Here is a 19,671-nt window from a genome sequence, read left to right as displayed (position 1 = left end):
GAAGTGAAGTAAATTTAAATGTGAAACGTGAAATCAAATTAATGAAATTAGAAATGAAGTAAATTAATATGTGAAATGTGAAATCAAAATTAATGAACTGTGGAATGAAGTAAATTAAAATTTGAAAAATGAAATGTGAAATGAACTAAATTTAAATTTGAAACAAAAATTGAAAAGTAAAGAAATGTGAAATGAAGTAAATCTAAAAGTGAAACGTGAATCTAAATGTGAAATGAAGAAAATTTAAATTTGAAATGAAAAGTAATGAAATGTGAAATGAAGTAAATTTAAATGTGAAACGTGAAATAAAATGTGAAATGAAGTAAATTTAAAAGTGAAACATGAAATGAAAAGTAATGAAATGTGAAATGAAGTAAATTTTAATGTGAAACGTGAAATGAAATGTGAAATGAAGAAAATTTAAATGTGAAACATGAAATGAAAAGTAATGAAATGTGTAAAGAAGTAAATTTAAATGTGAAACGTGATATGAAGTGTGAAATGAAGTAAATTTAAATCTGAAACGTGAATCGAAAAGTGAAATGATATAAATTTAAACGTGAAACATGAAATGAAAAGTAATGAAATGTTAAATGACGTAAATTTAAATTTGAAACGTGAAATGAAAACTAATGAAATGTGAAATGAATTAAATTTAAATCTGAAACGTAAATCGAAATGTGAAATGAAGTAAATTGAAATATGAAAGGTTTAATCAAAATTAATGTAAAGTGAAATGAAGAAAATTTAAATGTGAAACTTGAAATCAGAATTAATGAAATGTGAAATGAAGTAAATCTAAATGTGAAATTTTTAATCAAAAATAATGAAATGTGAAATGAAGTAAATTTGACTGTGAAACGTTAAATTAAGTAAATTTAAATCTGAAAAGTAAATCGAAATGTGAAATGAAGTAAATTTAAATGTGAAACATTTAATCAAAATTAATGAAAAGTGAAATGAAGTAAATTTAAATGTGAAATGTGAAATCAAAATTAATGAAAAGCGAAATGAAGTAAATATAAATATGAAACGTTTAATCAAAATTAATGAAAAGTGAAATGAAGAAAATTTAAATGCAAAACGTGAAATCAAAATTAATGAAATATGAAATGAAGTAAATTGAAATGTCAAACGTGAAATAAAATTTGAAATTATGAACATTTAAATGTGAAACGAGAAATGAAATGTGAAATGATGTAAATTTAAATCTGAAACGTGAAATGAAAAGTAATGAAATGTGAAAAGAAGTAAATTTAAATGTGAAACGTGAAATTAAATGTGAAATGAAGTAAATTTAAATCTGAAACGTGAATCGAAATGTGAAATGAAGTAAATTTAAATGTGAAACATGAAATGAAAAGTAATGAAATGTGAAATGAAGTAAATTTAAATGTAAAACGTGTAATGAAATGCGAAATGAAGAATATTTAAATGTGAAACGTGAAATGAAGTGTGAAATGAAGTAAATTTAAATCTGAAACGTGAATCGAAAAGTGAAATGAAGTAAATTTAAATGTGAAACATGAAATGAAAAGTAATGAAATGTGAAATGATGTAAATTTAAATCTGAAACGTGAAATGAAAAGTAATGAAATGTGAAATGAAGAAAATTTAAATGTGAAACGTGAAATGTAATGTGAAATGAAATTAAAATGTGAAACGTGAAATGAAAAGTAATGAAATGTGAAATGAAGTAAGTTTAAATGCGAAACGTGAAATGATATTTAAAAAGAAGTAAAATTAAATGTGAAACACCCGATATCAAAAGTAATGATATGTGAAGTGAAGTAAATTTAAATTTCAAACCAGAAATGAAATAATATTAAATATGAAACGTGAAATGAAAAGTAATGAAATGTGATATGAAGTAAAATTAAACGTGAAAGGTGAAATGATAAGTAATGAAATGTGAAATGAAGTAAATTTAAATGTGAAACGTGAAATGGAAATGAAATGTGAAATAAAGTAAATTTAAATGTGGAACGTGAATCGAAATTTGAAAAGATGTAAATTTAAATGAGAAACGCGAAATAAAAATTAATGAAATGTGAAATGAAGTAAATTTAAATGTGAAACGTGAAATGTAAAGTAATCAAAAGTTAAATGTATTAAATTTAAATTTAAATGAGAAACGAAATGGATTTATATGTTAAACGCGAAGGGAAATGTAATGAAATGTGAAATGAAGTAAATTTAAATTTGAAACGGGAAATGAAGTAAATTTAAATTTGAAAAGTAAAATGAAAAGTAATGAAATTTGAAATGAAGTAAATTTTAATTTGAAACGAGAAAGGAAAAGCAATGAAATCTGAAATGAAGTAAAATTAAATGTGAAACGAGAAATGAAATGTAATGAAAAGTGAAATGAAAGAAATTCAAAAGTGAAACTTTAAATGAAAAGTAATGAAATGTGAACTGAAGTAAAATTAAATGTAAAACGAGAAATGAAATAAGAAATGTAATGAAATTTGAAATGAAACTTCAACCAAAACGTCAACCAAAACGCCAACCAAAACGCCAACCAAAACGCCAACCAAAACGCCAACCAAAACGCCAACTAAAACGCCAACCAAAACGCCAACCGAAATTCAAAACATGAAATAAGTAAAATAATAAAGTGAAATGTAGTAAATTTAAATGTGAAACGTGAAATGATATATAATGAAATGTGAAATGATGAAATTTAAATGTAAAACAAGAAATGAAATAAATTTAAATGTGAAACGTGAAATGAAAAGTAATGAAATGTGAAATGAAGTAAATTTAAATGTGAAACGTGAAATGAAATGTACTGAAATGCAAAATGAAGAAAAAATTTAAGTTAAACATGGAATTATATGTCATGAAATATTTAATGAAGAAAATTTCAATGTGAAAAATGGTCCGAAATGATATGAAATGTGATATGAAGTAAATTTAAATGTGAAAGTTGAAATGATATCTAATGAAATGTGAAATGAAGAAATATAAATGTGAAACAAGAAATGAAATAAATTTAAATGTGAAACGTTAAATGAAATGTAATTAAATGTGAAATGAAATAAATTTAAAAGAGAAACGTGAAATGAAATGTGAAATGAACTAAATTTAAATGTGAAACGTGTAATGAAATGTGAAATGAAGTAAATTTAAATGTGAAACGTGTAATGAAATGTGAAATGAAGAATATTTAAATGTGAAACGTGAAATGAAGTGTGAAATGAAGTAAATTTAAATCTGAAACGTGAATCGAAAAGTGAAATGAAGTAAATTTAAATGTGAAACATGAAATGAAAAGTAATGAAAAGTGAAATGAAGTAAATTAAAATTTGAAATCTGAAATGAAAACTAATGAAATGTGAAATGAAGTAAATTTAAATGTGATACGTGAAATGAAGTAAATTTAAATCTGAAACGTAAATCAAAAAGTGAAATGAAGTAAATTGAAATGTGAAATGTGAAATCAATATTAATGATATATGGAATGAAATAAATATAAATGTGAAACGTTTAATCAAAATTAATGAAATGTGAAATGAAGTAAATTTAAATGTGAAACGCGAAATGAAAACTAATGAAATGTGAAATGAAGTAAATTGAAATTTGAAATGTGAAATGAAATGTTAAATGAAGTAAACTTAAATGTGAAACGTGAATCGAAATTTGAAAAGACACAAATTTAAATGTGAATCTTTAAAAGAAAATTAATGAAACGTGAAACGAAGTAAATTTAAAAGTGAAAATTGAAGTCAAAATAAATGAAATGTGAAATGAAGTAAATTTAAATGTGGAACGTGAAATCAAAATTAATGAAATGTGAAATGAAATAAAATTAAATGTGAAACGTGAAATGTAATGTGAAATGAAGTAAATTAAAATGTGAAACGTGAAATGCAAAGTAATGAAATGTGAAATGAAGAAAATTTAAATGTGAAACGTGAAATAAAATATAAAATGAAGTAAATTTAAATGTGAATCTTTAAAAGAAAAGTAATGAAACGCGAAACGAAGTAAATTTAAATGTGAAAATTGAAGTCAAAATTAATGAAATGTGAAATGAAGTAAATTTAAATTTGAAATGAAAAAAGAAATGAAATGAAATGTGAAATGAAGTAAATTTAAATGTGAATATTTAAAAGAAAAGTAATGAAATGTGAAATGAAGAAAATTTAAATGTGAAACGTGAAATGAAATATAAAATGAAGTAAATTAAATGTTAAATGGGAAATGAAATGAGAAATGAAGTAAATTTAAATGTGTAATGGGAATTGAAATGTAATGAATTATTAAATGAAGTAACTTTAAATTTGAAAAGTAAAATGAAAAGTAATGAAATGTGAAATGAAGTAAATTTAAATTTGATACGTAAAATGAAATGTGAAATGAAGTAAGTTTAAATGCGAAACGTGAAATGATATTTAAAAAGAATAAAATTAAATGTGAAACACCCGAAATCAAAAGTAATGATATGTGAAATGAAGTAAATTTAAATTTGAAACCAGAAATGAAATAAAATTAAATATGAAACGTGAAATGAAAAGTAATGAAATGTGATATGAAGTAAAATTAAATGTGAAAGGTGAAATGATAAGTAATGTAACATGAAATGTAAAGTAATCAATAGTTAAATGTATTAAATTTAAATTTGAAACGAGACACGAAATGGATTTATATGTGAAACGCGAAGGGAAATGTAATGAAATGTGAAATGAAGTAAATTTAAATTTGAAACGGGAAATGAAGTAAATTTAAATTTGAAACGAGAAAGGAAAAGCAATGAAATCTGAAATGAAGTAAAATTAAATGTGAAACGAGAAATGAAATGTAATGAAAAGTGAAATGAAATAAATGTGAAACGTGAAATGAAGGAATTTTAAAAGTAAAACATGAAATGAAAAGTAATGAAATGTGAAATGGAGTAAATTTAAATGCAAAACGTGAAATGAAATGTGAAATGAAGTAAATTTCAATTTGAAACGAAAAAGGAAAAGCAATGAAATCTGAAATGAAGTAAAATTAAATGTGAATCGAGAAATGAAATGTAATGAAAAGTGAAATGAAATAAATGTGATACGTGAAATGAAGGAAAATTAAAAGTGAAACTTTAAATGAAAAGTAATGAAATGTGAACTGAAGTAAAATTAAATGTAAAATGAGAAATGAAATAAGAAATGTAATGAATTTTGAAATGAAACTTCAACCGAAACGTGAAACGTCAACCAAAACGCCAACCAAAACGCCAACCAAAACGCCTACCGAAATTCAACACATGAAATAAGTAAAATAATAAAGTCAAATGAAGTAAATTTAAATGTGAAACGTGAAATGATATATAATGAAATGTGAAATGAAGAAATTTAAATGTGAAACAAGAAATGAAATAAATTTAAATGTGAAACGTGAAATGAAATGTGATGAAATGTGAAATGAAATAAATTTAAATGTGAAACGTGAAATGTAATGTGAAATGAAGTAAATTTAAATGTGAAACGTGAAATGAAAAGTATTGAAATGTGAAATGAAGAAAACATTTAAGTTAAACGAGGAATAAAATGTTATAAAATATTTAATGAAGAAAATTTAAATGTGAAATATGGTCTGAAATGATATGAAATGTGATATGAAGTAAATTTAAATGTGAAAGATGAAATGATATCTAATGAAATGTGAAATGAAGTAATTTAAATGTGAAACAAGAAATGAAATAAATTTAAAAGAGAAACGTGAAATGAAATGTGAAATGAACTAAATTTAAATGTGAAACGTGTAATGAAATGTGAAATGAAGAAAATTTAAATGTGAAATTTGAAATCAAAATTAATGAAATGTAAAATGAAGTAAATATAAATGTGAATCGTGAAACGAGAAAAGAAATGTAATGAAACGGGAAATGAAGTAAATATAGATGTGAAACGTGAAAGGAAAAGTATTGAAATGTGAAATGAAGTAAATTTAAATGTGAAACGCGAAATGAAAAGTAATGAAATGTGAAATGGAGTAAATTTAAATGTAAAACATGAAATGAAATGTGAAATGAAGTAAATTTAAATGTGAAACATGAAATCAAAATTAATGAAAAGTGAAATGAAGTAAATTTAAATGTGAAATGTGAAATCAATATTAATGAAATGAGAAATGAAGTAAATATAAATGTGAAACGTTTAATCAAAATTAATGAAATGTGAAATGAAGAAAATTTAAATGCAAAACGTGAAAACAAAACTAATGAAATGTGAAATGAAGTAAATTTAATGTGAAACGCGAAATGAAAACTAATGAAATGTGAAATGAAGTAATTTTAAATTTGAAATGTGAAATGAAATTTGAAATGAAGTAAATTTAAATGTGAAACGTGAAATCAAAATGAATGAAATGAGAAAAGAAGAAAATTTAAATGTGAAACGTGAAATAAAATGTGAAATGAAGAATATTTAAATGTGAAACGTGAATCGAAATGTGAAATGAAGTAAAATTAAATGGGAACCATGAAATGTAATGTGAAATGAAGTAAATTTAAAAGTGAAACGTAAAATGAAATGTAATGAATTGTGAAATGAAGTAAATATAAATGTGAAACGGGAAATAAAATGTGAAATGAAGTAAATTTAACTGTGAAATGTGGAATGAAATGTAATGAAATGTAAAATCAAGTAAATTTAAATGTGAAACGCGAAATGAAATGAAAAATGAAGTAAATTTAAATATAAAATGAGATATGAAATAAATTTAAATGTGAAACAGAAAATTAAATGTGAAACCTGAAATGAAAAGTAATGAAATGTGAAATGAAGTAAATTTAAATGTGAAAAGAAAATTAAAAAGTAATGGAATGTGAAATGAAGAAAATTTAAATGTGAATCGTGAAATTAAAATTAATGAAATGTGAATCGTGAAATGAAAAGTAATGAAACGTAAAATGAAGTAAATTTTAATGTGAAACGTGAAATGAAATGTGAAATAATATAAACTTAAATGTGAAATGTGAAATGAAATGTAATGAAATGTGAAATGAACTAAATTTAAACGTGAAACGTGAAATAAAAAGTATTGAAATGTGAAATGAAGTAAATATATAAGTTAAACGTGGAATTAAATGTTATAAAATATTTAATGAAGAAAATTTCAATGTGAAATATGGTCTGAAATGTTATGAAATATGAAATGAACTAAATTTAAATGTGAAACGTGTAATGAAATGTGAAATAATGTAAAATTAAAAGTGAAACTTGAAATGAAATATGAAATAAATTAAATTTAAATGTGAAATGATAAATGAAATGAGAAAAGAAGTAAATTTAAACGTGAAACGTGAAATGAAATATGAAACGAATTAAATTTAAATGTAAAACTTGATATGAAATTTGAAATGAATTAAATTTAAATGTGAAACGAGAAATGAAATATGAACTGAAGTAAATTTAAATGTGAAACGAGAAATGAAATGTGAAATGAATTAAATTTAAATGTGAAACGTGAAATGAAATGTAATGAATTATTAAATGAAGTAACTTAAAATGTGAAACGAGAAATTAGATGCAATGAAATGTGAAATGAAGTAAATTTAAATGTGAAACGTGAAATCAAATGAAATGAAACGTGAAATGAAGTAAATTTATATGTGAAACGTGAAATGAAATGTGAAATGAAGAAAATGTATATGTGAAAGGGGAAATGAAAAGTAATGAATTGTGAAATGAAGTAAATTTAAATGAGAAACGTGAAATGAACTATGAAAATAAGAAAATTTAAATGTGAAACGTGAAATGAAATGTGAAAAGTAATGAAATTTGAAATCAAGTAAAATTAAATGTGGAACGTTACATGAAATGTGAAATGAAGTAAATTTAATTGTTAAACGTGAAATGAAATAAGGAAAGTAATGATTTATGAAATGAATTGTGAAATGAAATGTGAAATGAAATAAGAAAAGTAATGAAACGTAAAATAAATTTAAACGTGAAAGGTGAATTGAAAAGTAATAAAATGTGAAATAAAATGAGAAACTTGAAATGAAATATGAAAAGTGTATGAAATGTGTAATGAAATGTGAAATGAAATAAATTTAAATGCGAAACGTGAAATGAAATGTGATATGAAGTAAATTTAAATGTGAAACGTGAGATCAAAATTAATGAAATTTGAAATGAAATAAATTTAAATGTGAAGCGTAAAATCAAAATCAATGAAATGTGAAATGAAGTAAATTTAAATGTGAAACGCGAAATGAGAAGTAATGAAAAATGAAATAAAGTAAATTTAAATTTGAAATGAAAAAAGAAAAGTAATGAAATGTAAAATGAAGTAAATATAAATCTGAAACGTGAATCGAAATGTGAAATGTAAAAAATCTAAATGTGAAACGTGAATTCGAAATTAATGAAATGTGAAATGAAGTAAATTTAAATGTGAAACGTGAAATGAAATGCAATGAAATGTTTAATGAAATAAATTAAAATGTGAAACGTGGAATGAAATGTGAAATGAAGTAACTATAAATGTGAAACCTGAATTGAAAAGTAATATAATATGAAATGAAGTAAATTTAAAAGTGAAACTTGAAATCAAAATTAATGAAATGTGAATTGAAGTAAATTTAAATGTGAAACGTGAAATCATAATTAATGAAATGTGAAATGAAGTAAATTTAAACATGAAACGAGAGATGAGAATTAATGAAATGTGAAATAGAGTAATTTTAAATGTGAAATGAGAAATGAAAAGTAATGGTAAGTGAAATGTAGAAAATTTAAATGTGAAAAGAAAATATAAAAGTAATGGAAAGTGAAATGAAGTAAATTTAAACGTGAAACTACAAATGTAAAGTATGAAATGTGCAATGATGTAATTTTGAATGTGAAACGAGAAATGAAATGTGAAATGAAGTAAAATTAAATGTGAAACGCGAAATCAAAAGTAATGAAATGTGAAATGAAGTAAATTTAAATGTGAAAAGCGAAATGAAAAGTAATGAAATGTGAAATGAATAAATATAAATGTGAAAGGTAAAATGAAATAAATTTAATGTAAAACGTGAAATGAAATGTAATTAAATGTGAAATGATATAAATTTAAATGTGAAACGAGAAATGAAATGTATAATGAAGTAAATTGAAATGTGAATCGAGAAAGTAAATGCGAAAAGAGGTAAATTGCAATGTGAAACGTGAAATGAAATACAAAATGAAGTAAATTTAAATGTGAAACGTGAAAGGAAATGTAATGAAAAGTGAAATGAAGTAAATTTAAATGTGATATGTGAAATGAAATGTAATGAAATGTTAAATGCAGTAATATTAAGTGAGAAACAAGAAATAAAATATAATGAAACATGAAATGAAGTAAATTTAAATGTGAAACGCGGAATCAAAATTAAGGAAATGTGAAATGAATTAAATTTAAACCTGAAACGTGAAATCAAAATTAATAAAATGTGAAATGAAGAAAATTTAAATGTGAAAAATGTAATGTGAAATGAAGTATATTTAAATTTGAATTGAAAAATGAAAAGTAAATAAATGTGAAATGAAGTAAATTTAAATGTGAAAACTGAAATGAAATGTAATGAAATGTGAAATGAAGTAAATTTAAATGTGAAACATGAATTGAAATGTGAAATGAAGTAAATTTCAAATGGAAACGTGAATCGAAATGTTAAATGAAGAAAATTTAAAAGTGAAAAATGAAATCAAAATTAATGGAATGTGAAATGAAGTAAATTTAAATTTAAAACGTGAACTGAAAACTAATGAAATGTGAAACGAAGTAAATTTAAATGTGAAACGTGAAATGAAGTAAATTTAAATCTGAAACGTGAATCGAAATGTGAAATGAAGTAAATTTAAATGTGAAAAGTGAAATTAAAAATAATGAAATGTGAAATGAAGTAAATTTAAATGTGAGACATGAAATCACAAGAAATGAAATAATAAATGAAGTAAATTGAAATGCAAATAGTGAAATCAAAAGTAATGAAATGTGAAATGTATTAAATTGAAATGTGAAATGCGAAATGAAATGTGAAATGAAGTAAATTTAAATGTGAAACGTGAAATGAAATGTGAAATGAAGTAAATTTAAATGTGATACGTGAAATGAAATGTAATGAAATGTGAAATGCTGTAATTATAAATGTGAAACGAGAAAAAAAAAATATAAAGAAACATGAAATAAAGTAAATTTAAATGTGAAACGTGAATTGAAATTTAATGAAATGTGAAATGAAGTAAATTTAAATGTGAAACGTGAAATTAAAACTAATGAAATGTGAAATGAAGTAAATTTGAATGTGAAAAATAAAATCAAAATTAATGAAACGTGAAATGAAGCAAATTTAAATGTGGAACTTGAAATCAAAATTAATGAAATGTGAAATGAAGTAAATCTAAATGTGAAACATGAAATTAAAATTAATGAAATGTGAAATGTTAAACCTCAAAAATGAAATGAAAAGTAATGAAATGTGAAATGAAGTAAATTTAAATGTGCAACATAAAATGAAAATTAATGAAATGTGAAATGATGAAAATTTAAATGTGAAACGTGAAATGAAAAGTAATGAAATGTGAAATGAATTAAATTGAAATTTGAAACAAAAAATGAAAAGTAACGGAATGAGAAGTAAATATAAATTTGAAACGAATAAAGAAATGTAATGAAATGTGAAATGAAGTAAATTTAAATGTGAAACGTGAAATCATAATTAATGAAATGTGAAGTAAATTTAAACATGAAACGTGAAATGAAAAGTAATAAATCGTGAAATGAAGTAAATTTAAATGTTTAACTTGAAATGTAATGAAATGTTAAATGAAGCAAATTTCTATCTGAAACATGAATTGAAATGAAATGAAATGTGAAATGAAGTAAAATTGAATGTGAAATGTGAAATGAAATGAGAAATGAAATAAATTTATATGTGAAACGTGAAATGAAAAGTAATGTAATTTGAAATGAAGTAAATCTAAAAGTGAAACGTGAAATCGAAATTATTGAAATGTGAAATAAAGTAAATATAAATGTGAAACTTGAAATGGAAATGTAATGTGAAATTAAGTAAATTTAAATGTAGAACTTGAAATGAAAACTAATGAAAAGTGAAAGGAAGTAAATTTAAATGTGAAACTTGAAATGAAAATAATGAAATGTGAAATGAAGTAAATATAAATGTGAAACGTGAAATCAAAATTAATTAAATGTAAAATGATGTAAATTTAACTTTGAAAAATGAAATCAAAAGTAATGAAATGTGAAATGAAGTAATTTTAAATGTGAAACGTGAAATGAAAAGTAATGAAATGTGAAATGAAGTAAATTTAAATGTGAAGCGTGAAATGAAATGTAATGAAATGTGAAATGAATTAAATTTAAATGTGAAACGTGAAATGAAATGTAATGAAATGTGAAATGAAGTAAATTTAAATGTGAAACAGGAAATGAAGTAAATTTAAATCTGAAACGTAAATCAAAATTTGAAATGAAGTATATTTAAATGTGAAACATTAGAAGAAAAGTAATGAAATGTGAAATGAAGAGAAATTAAATGTGAAACGTGAAATCAAAAGTAATCAAATGTGAAAAGAAGAAAATTTAAAATTGAAACAAAAATTTAAAGGTAATGAAATGTGAAATGAAAATTTTAATCTGAAACGTGAATCCAAAAGTAATGAAATGTGAAATAAAGTAAATTTAAATGTGAAAAGTGAAATGAAAAGTACTGAAACGTGTAAAGAAGTAAATTTAAATGTGAAACGTGAAATGAAAACTAATGAAAAGTGTAATGAAGTAAATTTAAATGTGAAAAATGAAATCAAAATAATGAAATGTGAAATGAAGTAAATTTAAATGTGAAACGTTATATTAATTAATTAATTTTGAAATGAAGTAAATTTAAATGTTAAAAATTAAATCGAGTGTAATGAAACGTGAAATGAAGTAAATTTAACTGTGAAACGTGAAATGAAAAGTAATGAAACATGAAATGAAAAAGATTTAAATTTGAAACGAAAATAAAAGTAATGAAATGCGAAATGAAATAAATTTAAATCTGAAACGTGAATCAAAATGTGAAATGTAATAAATTTAATTGTGAAATGTGAAATCAAAATTAATGAAATGTGGAATTAAGTAAATTTAATTGTGAAACGTGAATTCAAAATAAATTAAATGTGAAATGAAGTAAATTTAAATGTGAAAAATGAAACATGAAATAAAGTACATTTAAATGTGAAACGTGACATGAAATGTAATGAAATGTGAAATGAAGAAAATTAAAATTTGAAACGAAAATTAGAAGTAATGAAATGTGAAATGAAGTAAATTTAATTGTTAAACGTGAAATGAAAAGTTATGAAATGTGAAATGAAGTAAATTTGAATGTGAAACATGTAATTAAAATTAATGAAATGTGAAATAAAGTAAATTAAAATGTGAAACTCTAAATGAAATGTAAAATGAAGTAAATTTAAATGTGAAACGTGAAATGAAATGTGAAATGAAGAATATTGAAATGTGAAACGCGAAATGAAATGAGAAAGTAAAATTAAACGTGAAACGAGAAATGAAATGTAATGAAATGTGATATGAAGTAAAAACAAATGTGAAAAGAAAATTTAAAAGTAATTGAATGTGAAAAGAAGAAAAATTAAATGTGAAAAGTGAAATCAAAAGTAATCAAATGCGAAATGAAGTAAATTTAAATTTGAAACAAAAAATTAAAAGTAATGAAATGTGAAATGAAGTATATTTAAATCTGAAACGTTAATCTAAATGTAATGAAATGTGAAATGATGTAACTTTTAATGTGAAATATGAAATGAAAAGTAATGAAATGTGTAATGTAGTAAATTTAAATGTGAAAAATGAAATCAAAATAATGAATTAGAAATGAAGTAAATTTAAAAGTGAAACATTATATTAATTAATTAATTTTGAAATGAAGTAAATTTAAATGTTAAAAATGAAATCAAGAGTAATGAAACGTGAAATGAAATAAATATAAATGTGAAACGCAAAATGAGAAGAAATGTAACATGAAATAAAGTAAATTAAAATTTGAAACGAAAAAAGAAAAGTAATGAAATGTAAAATGAAGTAAATTTAAATCTGAAACGTGAATCGAAAAGTGAAATGTAATAAATCTAAATGTGAAACGTGAATTCGAAATTATTGAAATGTGAAATGAAGTAAATTTAAATATGAAACGTGAAATGAAATGCAATGAAATGTTTAATGAAATAAATTAAAATGTGAAAAGTGGAATGAAATGTGAAATGAAGTAAATATAAATGTGAAACCTGAATTGAAAAGTAATATAATGTGAAATGAAGTAAATATTAATGTGAAACTAGAAATCAAAATTAATTAAATGTGAATTGAAGTAAATTTAAATGTGAAACGTGAAATCATAATTAATGAAATGTGAAATGAAGTAAATTTAAATGTGAAACGAGAAATGAGAAGTAATGAAATGTGAAATGTAGTAAATTTAAATATGAAACGTTAAATGAAATGTGAAATGAAGAAAATATAAATGTTAAACTAGAAATGAAATGTAATGAAATGTGAAATGAAGAAAATATAAATCTGAAACGTGAAATCAAATGTAATCAAATGTGGAATGAAGTAAATTTAAATGAGAAACTTGAAATGTAATGAAATGTGAAATGAAGAAAATTTAAATGTGAAACGTGAAATGAAAAGTAATGAAATGTGAAATGAAGTAAATTTAAATGTGAAACGTGAAATCAAAATTAATTAAATGTGAAATTATGTAAATTTAACAAAGAAAAATGAAATCAAAGTAATGAAATGCGAAATGAAGTAAATTGAAATGTGAAACGTTAAATGAAAAGTAATGAAATGTGAAATGAAGTAAATTTAAATGTGAAACGTGAGATCAAAATTAATGAAATGTGAAATGAAGTAAATTTAAACGTGAAACGTGAAATCAAAATAATGAGATATGTTATGAAGTAAATTTAAAGTAAAAAAAAAATAAAAATAATGAAATGTGAAATGATGTAAATTTTAATATGAAATGTGAAATGAAAAGTAATGAAACGTGAAATGAAGTTAATTTAAATGTGAAACATGAAATGAAAGTAATGAAACGTGAAATGAAAAAAATTTAAATGTAAAACATGAAATGAAATGTAAAGAAATGTGAAATGAATTAAATATAAATATGAAACCTGAATAGAAATGTGAAAAGATGTAAATTAATGTGAAACGTGAAATGAAAGGTAATGAAATGTGAAATGAAGTGAATCTAAATGTGAAATGTGAACTCTATATTAATTAAATGTGAAATGAATTAAATTTAAATGTTAAACGTGAAATCAAAATTAATTAAATGTGAAATGATGTAAAATTAACTGTGAAAAATGAAATAAAAAATAATGAAATGTGAAATGAAGAAGATTTAAATGTGAAACGTGAAATGAAGTAAATTTAAATCTGAAACGTAAATCGAAATTTGAAATGACGTATATTTAAATATGAAACATTAAAAGAAAGTAATGAAATGTGAAATGAAGAGAAGTTAAATGTGAAACGTGAAATGAAATGTAATGAAATATGAAATGAAGTAAATTTAAATGTGAAACTTGAAATGAAATGTGAAATGAAGTATATTTAAATGTGAAACGAGGAATGAAATGTGAAATGAAGTAAAATTAAATGTGAAACGCGAAATCAAAAGTAATGAAATGTGAAATGAAGTAAATTTAAATGTGAAAAGCGAAATGAAAAGTAATGAAATGTGAAATGAATAAATATAAATGTGAAACATAAAATGAAATAAATTTAAATGTGAAACGTGAAATGAAATGTGAAATGAACTAAATTTAAATGTGAAACGTGAAATGAAATGTGATATAAAGTAAATTTAAATGTGAAACGTGAAATGAAATGCGAAATGAAGTAAATTTAAATCTGAAAATTGAATCGAAAAGTGAAATGAAGTAAATTTAAAAGTGAAACTTGAAATGAAAAGTAATGAAATGTGATCTGAAGGAAATTTAAATGTGAAAAGAAAATTAAAAAGTAATGAAATGTGAAATGAAATAAATTTAAATGTGAAACGGGAAATGAAATGAGAAATGAAGTAAAATTAAACGTGAAACGAGAAATGAAATGTAATGAAATGTGATATGAAGTATATCTAAATGTGAAAAGAAAATTTAAAAGTAATTGAATGTGAAAAGAAGAAAAATTAAATGTGAAACGTTAAATGAAATGTAATGAAATGTGAAATGATGAAAATTTAAATGTGAAACGAGAAATGAAATATGAAATGTAAATGAAAGTGAAATGAAACGTCAACCGAAAAGTCAAACGTCAACCGAAACGTCAACCGAAACGTCAACCGAAACGTCCACCGAAATTCAAAACATGAAATAAGTAAAATAACAAAGTGAAATGAAGTAAATTTAAATGTGAAACGTGAAATGAAAAGTAAAAAAAACGTGAAATTAAGTAAATTTAAATGTGAAACGGGAAATAAAATGTGAAATGAAGTAAATTTAACTGTGAAATGTGGAATGAAATGTAATGAAATGTGAAATGAAGTAAATTTAAATGTGAAACGCGAAATGAAATAAACAATGAAGTAAATTTAAATTTAAAACAAGATATGAAATAAATTTAAATGTGAAACGGGAAATAAAATGTGAAATGAAGTAAATTTAACTGTGAAATGTGGAATGAAATGTGAAAAGAAGTAAATTTAAATGTGAAACTTGAAATGAAATGTAATGAAATGTGAAATGATGTAAATTTAAATGTGAAACGTGAAATGAAATGTAATGAAATGTGAAATGAAGTAAATTTAAATGTGAAACATAAAATGAAAATTAATGAAATGTGAAATGAAATAAATTTAAATGTGAAACGTGAAATGAAAAGCAATGCAATGTGAAATGAAGTAAATTTAAATCTGAATCTTGAATCGAAATGTGAAATTTAGTAAATTTAAATGTGAAACGTGAAATCAAAATTAATGAAATTTGAAATGAAGTAAATTTAATTGTGAAACATTAATTCAAAATAAATTAAATTTGAAATGAAGTAAATATAAATTTGAAAAATGGAATGTGAATTAAGTAAATTTAAATGTGAAATGTGAAATAAAAATTAATGAAATGTGAATTGAAGTAAATTTAAATGTGAAGCGTGCATCGAAAAGTAATGAAGCGTGCATCGAAAAGTAATGAAGCGTGCAACGAAAAGTAATGAAGCGTGCAACGAAAAGTAATGAAGCGTGCAACGAAAAGTAATGAAGCGTGCAACGAAAAGTAATGAAGCGTGCAACGAAAAGTAATGAAGCGTGCAACGAAAAGTAATGAAGCGTGCAACGAAAAGTAATGAAGCGTGCAACGAAAAGTAATGAAGTGTGCAACGAAAAGTAATGAAGTGTGCAATGAAAAGTAATGAAGTGTGCAATGAATTTAATTTAAATCTGAAACGTAAATCGAAATGTGAAATGAAGTAAATTTAAATGTGAATCGCGAAAGGACATGTAATGAAATGTGAATTGAAGTAGATTTGAATGTGAAACGTGAAATCAAAAGTAATTAAATATGTAATGATATAAATTTAAATGTGAAACGTAAAATGAAATGTAATGAAATTTGAAATGAAGTAAATTTAAATGTGAAACAAAAATGGAAATGTAATGAAATGTGAAATGAAGAAAATATTAATGAAATCGTGAAATGAAAAGTTATTAAATTTGAAATGTAGTTAATTTAAATGTGAAACACGAAGTGGGAAAAGAGTTCGGAAATGGGAAGTGGGAAAAGAGTTCGGAAATGGGAAGTGGGAAAAGAGTTCGGAAATGGGAAGTGGGAAAAGAGATCGGAAATGGGAAGTGGGAAAAGAGTTCGGAAATGGGAAGTGGGAAAAGAGATCGGAAATGGGAAGTGGGAAAAGAGATCGGAAATGGGAAGTGGGAAAAGAGATCGGAAATTTAAATCAGAAATTTGAAATGAAATCTGAAATATAAAATGAAATAGAATGTAATGGTGCGAAATGACATGAAATATGAAACGAAATGAAATGTGATATGAAGTGAAATATGATTTGAAATGAGATATAGAACGATAAAAATAAAAATGAGATGAAGCTAAATATGAAATATGAAATTTGAAATGAACAGAAATTTGAAAATAAACTTGAAATGAAACGAGAAATAAAATGAAACATTAAATGAAACATGAAATGCGCAATGAAACGCGAAGTGCGCAATATTTTCAATGAAATATAATGGATTGAAATGTGAAATAATACGAAATGTGAAATAATACGAAATGTATGAAATAGTTGAAATGAAATGTCTGTGCAGCATATAGCACCTGACAACACAAAAATGTGTCACTCTGAGTCCTACCTGACTCCGAACATGCACAGGTCCGCCTGTCCCAGTGGATGCATCAGGGAGTGCAGAGGGAATCAGCCGTTGCAGTCAGCAGGCCACTCTCAGTGAGATCCGAAACGCTGTGGCATCCAGGGCAAGTCCACAGGTAGCAGAAAGTAAGAGAAAACTCACACCCATTTCCATCAAGGGGAAAATGGACGACCCCGGGAACTGCTGCCCTGTTAGCAGGCTGAGATCAACGCAGGCAAAACGTGGGCAGGAACCAGAGGGCTGAGAAATGAAATGAAATAAGCAATAAAAAGGACTGAAAAGAAATGAAATGAAGCAGATGTGAGAAAAGGATATGAAATAAAATGATATAAAATGAAGAGGAAATATGAAAGGAAATATCAACTGGAATATAAAATAAAATATGAAATGATATGTAATATGGAATTCGGGCTAGAATTTGGGAAGAAATTGCGAGGATATGATGCTTGACACTGGTGTGAGACAGCCAGACATGGGACTGAAACTTGGGGAGAAGTAGTGAGGAATTTTATACGGAGTTTGGGGAAAGCGAGAGAGGATTGGGAGCTGCAATATAGGGTGAAACTGTGAGGATTTGGGCCTCACAGTTGCGAGGCTGAAGTTCAGGGTGAAACTGCAAGAAGTTGGGATGGAGTTTTGGATGAATGAGCCTGGATTTTGGAGTTTAGTTTGGGAGGAAATAGTGAGCGCTTGGGGCCAGAGTTTGAGGGAAATAATGAGGATTTGGGACTACTGCTCGGAATGAAGTAGGGTAGGTTTGGGGTAGGAACGTGGGGAGGAATAACAAGGACTAGGTGTTACAGTTTGGGATATAATAGCAAGAATTTAGAGCTGGAGATTGGGGCGAAACAGAGAGGGTTTGATGTTGGAGTTCGGGGTGAAGCAGTGAGAACAAAGGAACTGGAGATTGGGATGAAATAGTAAACGTTTGGGGCTGGAGTTTGGCACCGAATGGCGAGAAGCTGGGACGGAGCTTTGGGGTGAATTAGGCAGGATGTGGCACTTGAGCCTGGGGTGAAATGGCAAGGATTCAGGGCCTGAGTTTAAGGGTAATAATGAGGACTTGGGACTACTGTTTGGGAGGAAATAGCGAGGGCTTAGGGCAGGAATATGGGGTGGAATAGCAAGGACTAGGGGCTAGACTTTGGGGTAAAAAAGCAAGGATTTCGAGCTGAAGCTTAGGGTATGCACAGTGAATCCCCCAAAAGAATAATACCCACACCAAATAACGAAGGTGGACAATGTGTTTTTGTATGACTTATCCAGGTGGTATAAAGACAAGCAGAAAATTAGGAAAGGCTAACCTGTCACTGAAGGTCAAGGCTTGCCTGGACCTCCACAGGGGAGGGGATCTCCAACAAAAGAACCTTCCGCAGTCGTGGTCAGTCCTTAAATGGGGTCTGGGAGAGGTGGAGCCAGACTCCACCCCTTCCAGTCACAGGTGCATTGCCTTCACCTGTGCTCCCGCAGCTGACTCAGTGCTTACCTCACATGATCCATCAGTGCTTCAGGCCAAAATTCAACAGTTCCCATACACTCCACCCCTTCACAAAGTGAACCAGCCATCAAGTTAACTATAGGGTGAGCCTTCCTTCATACAGACATCCAATGCATAGTGATATCATCCGGGATGAATGATGATCGGCGTATGGCTCGTGTTCTTCCTTGGGCCAGTGCTCAGTGGTGTTTACTGGAAGCACGCCGTCACGTGATGCAGGTCTGTCCTACGCTCTGAAATGAAAAGAGGGGATATATAGAGGGGGACCCCAAAAAGAGGGGGACCCCAAAAAAGAGAACCTAAATATGACCTTAAAAAAGAGGGTACCCCGAAAGAGAGATCCTAAAATGGACCCCGAGTGACCCCAAAAGCGACTGAAAAAGAGGGAGACCCCGAAAAATGGATGCTAAAAGTGACCCCAAGTGACCCTGAAAAGTGGGGAACCCAAAAAAGAGAATTTAAAAGGGACCCTGAGTGACCCCAAAAGTGACTGGAGTTCGGGGTGAAAGAGTGACAATACAGGGCAGCAGTTTAGGGAGAAATATGGAAAATTTGGGGATGTAGACTGATGTAGAATAGCAAGAAGATAAGAAGGAGCTTTGAGTGAAATATCTAGATTTGGCACTTGAGCCTGGGGTGAAAATGCAAGGAATTAGGACTTGAATGTGAGGGTGATGGTGAGGATTTGAAGCTCCTGTTGGGGAGAAAATAGCGAGGTTTTGCGGCTGGAGCAAGTAAATCTAAATGTGAAACGTTTAATCAAAATTAATGAAATGTGAAATGAAGT

This window comes from Cyrtonyx montezumae, unplaced genomic scaffold, assembly GCF_038088225.1.
Source record: "Cyrtonyx montezumae isolate F1298 unplaced genomic scaffold, pur_monq_1.0 scaffold_10, whole genome shotgun sequence".
NCBI classification, from domain to species: Eukaryota; Metazoa; Chordata; class Aves; order Galliformes; family Odontophoridae; genus Cyrtonyx; species Cyrtonyx montezumae.
This window is presented reverse-complemented; position numbering follows the sequence as displayed.